Source organism: Aythya fuligula, chromosome 1 (assembly GCF_009819795.1).
Source record: "Aythya fuligula isolate bAytFul2 chromosome 1, bAytFul2.pri, whole genome shotgun sequence".
NCBI lineage: Eukaryota > Metazoa > Chordata > Aves > Anseriformes > Anatidae > Aythya > Aythya fuligula.
This window is the reverse complement of record NC_045559.1, coordinates 131562993-131569114: the sequence shown is the minus strand read 5'-3', so window position 1 is coordinate 131569114 and position 6122 is coordinate 131562993.

Sequence of the window (6122 nt, the reverse complement as noted above, 5' to 3'; positions counted from 1 at the left end):
TCACAGCTAGTGCTGCAAAGACATACTTCAAGGCAAACGAAGAGAAATGTCAAAAATTCTGCCCTGAGAGAAATGAAATTGTTTCCAATTGATGATCTAGTATATATTTGAAGCTTAGGAATCCAGAGAAAACATGGGTGTGTGAGAAAAATTATAAGTCTGCAAGGGAAATGTTTTGAATTTTCTTATTCAAAGCAAATCTCCCTTATAAATTGTTTTAGGTGTGTCTCAGAACCATTTTTTAAAACCTGAGGAACAAAAACACCGACTTTGATATAAAATGATGTCAGCCTTCCATTTTGGCACTGTTGTATGGTTTGTATGGGTGATTGCCAGAAAATCTAGGGAACAGACATTAAAAGATCACCTTTTTTTCATTTCCTTTTCACTCCTTTCTTGCTTCTCAAAACTGCACCATGAGGAAAAAAATGTAACTTGCAGCTCCCCAGTAGAAAAAAAAATGGTAGTGTAGCTACATAAATAAAAAATAAAATAATTGATAAATAATAATAATAATAAAGTACTGATAATGAGGTACAAGAATTGTTTTTCTGCCTTCAGTTCATACACCTTCTCTACTATCTGCATGAGTACATGAAGATTAATAGATGACACTATTACTATCTCAAATGTGGTAAGTAAAAGAAGCACACTGTGTAATAGAAATTACCCCTTCATGCCCTTACTTCTAACTTCTAAAGTCTAACATATTTAATGTTTGAAGTGTCACATATCACACATAGTAAAAGATGAAAAATGGGAAGTAGACCAATGAGGTGTGTATTCTGCATAGAAATTCAATTAGATCACCACAGAAATGTCAAAAGGGAAGTTAACCACTTACGGGAGTTCACCTGTGACTTGTTAGTCATCTCTCCAGGTGTGGGACTGTGCTCCAGAAGATCAGAAGCTGTATTTTACCTGAGAAAAGATGTTAGTATCAATGAATAAGCAACCATGAAAGCTGCTTTCTGCTTGATTTAAGTGGAAGGGGAAGCATTGCTTTGAGCAGAACTTGGTGTTGCAAACTGCTGTGAGATATGGTACCACAAGACAAGAGAGTCGTTTAAGTGTGAAGAAAACTGGAAAGAATTATCCTGATGATCTAAAAGTAGACTGTGTTGGAGTTGATTTGAGGATAACTCAAGGGAGTAAAACAAAGAGTCTTAGGGAGTTATCCTTCCTACTTACTAAGGTTCTCTGGATAAAAACGTTGAATGATGGGAGAGGTACATTTTTATATGGTATCCCCTGCTCAAGAAGCTTTGAAATCTCTTAAATGATTATCATTGTGGCTCAGATGGAGCTGATGGACTGTATGTTCAGTATGATGTTATAACTACACTCCTTCAGGATTTAAAGCAAAACTGCTTTAACTCTACTTTATAGCACAGTTATGTTGTATTATATATAAACTGATGAAGCAAAGAGCACTTCCGTATTTTGGTTTTTACAGTAAAAAAAAAAAAAAAAAAAAAAAGTAACTATGTGTATGTTCTGATCATTTTCCTGATTTGGATAACTGGAGACAAGGATCATAGCACATGCCAAAGCAAAAACCTTCTATGGCATAGACTGGTATCACTACTAATAAAGTATTAGGCATTCAAAAGCATGGAGAAGTGAAGGACCACCTAGAAAACATGGGCAGCTGATCAGAATGAAAATAGTTAAAGCAAGGGTTTGAAGATTATAATTTTTCTTCTGTGTGGAAGTTAGGGAGTTGATGTTCTGAGAAGATAAAATGCAGGTTAAAAACAACAACAACAAAAAAAAACAACAACAAAAAAAATCTATATCCATGCCCATCAGGGATTTTGGCAGATGCAAATCTATCTTTTTATTTTGGGTAGGGTTTTGGGGGGTTTTTAGTGGAAGGAAACAGATTGTAAATAAGATTGTGGGAGAGAACAGAGCAGTATTTCATGTGGTTTTGCACTAGGAAACAGCAACACACAAGTGAAATAGATCAGGAGGAACTGGGAGCTGCAAGTGTGGATCACATGCAAGTCAAGACTTCTTATAGCATAAATGACTCCATGACTACCTTACATAAAATGTTACCATGTTATGGTGCCAGGTAAATTATAACATACATTTGCAAAGCATAAATCAAGGTAATTGTAAGAAAGAAAGAAAGTTGGAATTATTGTTGTACAAAGATTTTTTATACTTTTATTGTTGTTTGTTTGTTTGTTTTAGTTCAATCTTAAGTCAGAAGAAGGAGAAAGAGAAGGAGAAGGGGAAGGGAAGGGAAGCAAAGCGAAGTGAAGCGAAGTGAAGCGAAGCAAAGAGAAGAGGGAGGTGTTTCCAATGACATAAATCCAACTGAAAGAAGCAAAAGGACAAAATGTCTTCTGTTATTTTACATTAAGGTATATCAAATCTGAACTGTTACAGACTGAAACTAGCTAGAGGAAATTTTCAAATCCTGTATATGGCTACTAAGTAAAGAGGAATTGGGTTGTCATACTACAAAAATAAATGCCAGAGAAAATATTCTGCCTAAAGTTACCAGCCAAACTATAGTACAGCTACATCAGAACTTCGTATAGTCCCTTGTGGGTAATGAACTGTAGATTCTTAAAATAGGGAAAATGTCTTCCTTTTGTAGGCACAGAACACTGTTCTCTATCAGCATACACTTGATCACTGTCACTACTGCTGACTTGATTGTGACCTTGGGCAAGTCCCTTTGCTCATGTATGTTTTGTTTTGTTTTTCATTCTTTTCAATGCTAACTCAGTCCTTTGAGCAGTCTATGCTTACTAAAAGCACAGAAGTGTATTATCATTCTTATTTAACAAACTTCAACGTTTTGAATCCCTGGATAAACGTGAAGTGTTATTAAACCTCATCTTCTCTTTGCTTTCTCAGGTGTTTGTTTTTTTGATTGTTTGTTTGTTTTTATATTTCTGAAATAATTTGCAAGCAATTGGATCCTGTAGTCATTTGCCCTTTTGGGAACCGGTTTTGTTAAGCAGAAAACTTGGCATTTCTGTAATTCTTAGCCTGTGGAGAAAGATGACCTTATATAGACCTATAAATGTAAAATTCTGGCAGGAACAAAGGCAGCCCAGTAAGATAGTTTAAGTCATCAATATATTTTATTTTAGAGGTTCATACTAAACATGCCATCCAAAAAAAAAAAAAAAAAAAAAAAAAAAAAAAGTACAGTCTAAAAGAAGGATTTTTCTTACTCATCATATTACTGTGTAAAGCTAATGTGGTGCTGTGTTTCAATGTTAGTTTGACATACTAGATTCAAGCTTGGACTTACTGGAAAGAGTAAAGTCTATCTAACTTCCTGGCTTCAAACACCAGACCTGTGGAGAAGTTGTAGATCTGTACTTAATAAAGATGCAAGGTAAGAAATTGATATTGTAGTGTAACAAGAGTAGGTTATCTTCATTTATTTCTCCTGTTTTCTTTTGATGTTCAGCTTTTGCCTTTATTGTGATGACATTTTCATACGTGTTGCAGGAGAGGAGAAGAGAACTTTAGTGAAAATGTATATGAAAAATAAGCATATTTCTTGAGAAGTTCTTAAGGTAGATTATTTTACTATTTTCTGTCAGTTCCTGAGATACTTCTCCTTGTAAGAAAAGTTATACTTCATGTATTTTATGTGATTAACCTCATCTCTGATTCATTTTAACTCATGTTAATCAGACCAAGCTACCATAATTGCTGATTTAGAATGTATTTAATTCAAATGAATTTTCACACTGAAAGACATATAATGTTAACTTGACATCTTATTGCAATATGACTGCAAAGAATCTCCAAATATACTACAGCTTTGAAACCCAATTTTTTTATAATTGTTATGGTGATATTTTAAATTTAATTATAGATTTTCTGAGAATACAACTTATCACTGTAGATCTGGATTAATAAAAATTACTTCAACACATTTTGTTTCTTAAGTATCCAAATGCTCTTAATGCTTTTATTTACAGGGTATATCCTGTAACACTTGCTCTGGGAATTACAAATGACTTCAAGAGAGACATAAAATAATCAATTTTTTTCTTATCTCTGTTACTAATTGACAAAAGTTAATATTCATTTGAAAGGTTTTATGTATTTACTGATGACTTTAAAAGACTGTTTGAAATTACTGTTCACTGAAATGAGGATGCCATATATAGTACCAGCAGGTTTTCCCACACTGTTTCGTGACCTGCAGAATCCCTGCTGCTCTAGTGTTTTACTTTTCTTAAGCACAGACCACCAATTGTGTTAAATTATTCTGCAGTACCCACCTGAGGAATTATGTTGATTTCAGTGGCTGAAATACATCCCTTTCAGTTGACATAATATCATTACTTACACCTTCCATTTATTTTTTTATATGAAAGCTATATTTGGAAAATAAAAACTTCTGAAATCAAACTTCCAAGCAACTTGCTTAATAGTGTGCTGCACTGTAGCTTGGTTATACAATGTTTGATACATGCCTTCCATTGTGTTTGCACAAGACAACCAGTCACACAATCTAGAAAATTTTAGAATATTGATTAATATTTTTTCACTCACAGAAGATTTTACTCAAACTTGTTCTTAAGGTATTCATTTTGACACAGCCAAACATGAAAAATATGTTACAACTTGCATGCTGCATACAAGCGTACTTTAAATGTTTCAGAATAACATGATCTCACATTTGGACTTGTGACAGTGTGAGATAATAGCATGTATTACCACTGATTGTCTTTTCTCTATATTGAATAAATAAAAAGATGTTTGTAGCTTGAATTTTGAAGACACCAGTAAAAAACAAACAAACAAAAACAACAAAAAACAACACCATATTCCTCATATTAGAGAAACGTAATTAGTAAAAGGAACCTTATTTTTTTTCTATGAGGTTATTTAGAGCTTTGAGATTTAATTTCCAAAATAACTGCTTTTTATTTTCTAGCTCAGCCTATTCTTGCTTATAATAAGTTGTCTAGGTTTTCACAGCTGTTCTGTATTTGTAGTCTAATGGGAAATTTCACTTGTCAGGGATGATTTGACAAATAAATGTCCCATATGTGCATTTTATTCTTAGGTGTATCTTCTTATCAGCCAACAAAATATCAATAAATAAAGTCTGAAGCCATTTAACTACACACACAGAAGCTGGTTTTTGTTTTGTTTTGTTTTGTTTTTTTCCTTGTTATATGCCAGCCAATTGAGAAATGAGTTTCAGTTCTCTTAAAGTGGAAAATCTTACTGCCCTTTCAGACCTCTGGGGAACTCTTTACGACAGCCATTCCCATTTCAGGAACTCTTGGAGTGGCCAGATGGAAATTGTCCACTTCAGTATGGCAAGGGAGATCTATAATAAATCTCCTTGCTATCAATATTTTCTGTGCAACATCTTCAAGTCAATGTGAACTTGTCTGTTTTCTCCCTGTTATTTTGCAGGATAAAATGTACACCACATCAAAGACCTTGTGAAAAACTCATACAGAAAAATTCCACAATTTCTGAAACACTGGGGCTCTCCAACCCTATTTTCAGAAGGGAACTTACACAACACCTCTGGAAAACTCATGGCCTGTCCTACAGGGTACAGGTATTGAGAGTAATCTTAATAGCCAAAGAAACAAGTCAAGTGTCATTCTTGCTATTGTTTGACATTGCAGATGAGACAGCACATTATAGCAGATATATGCTATTGACAAAGATTTCTACAGTAAGTGGGAATGAATTATTAATGATCTTTCATATTTTTCATGGGCATCCTGGTCTATCGTATTCATAATAAATAGTTCCTATTGCATTGTCTAAAGGAAGTCATAATGAAAATGGAACCCTCACTTTAACTTACCTTACGCTGTTAGCCAAGTACTAATTACTGAGACATATATTACTTTTCTTTTTTTTACAAAAGAGTAATATAAGAGCTACGTGAATTAGACATGATTTGTGTAAGTCATAGTAGAACTGGCTCTGAATTGGCATTTTTCATGCCAGTATGAAAGATAAAAAGCCTGAAGAAGTATCAAACTTTCTTTCCTAACATATATGGGGTAGATGAGCTTTGATCAACAGGGAAAAAAAAAAAAAAAAAAAAAAGTACAATGCATAGAAAAGCTGAGATGGTACTTAATTATCAAAAATGTCAA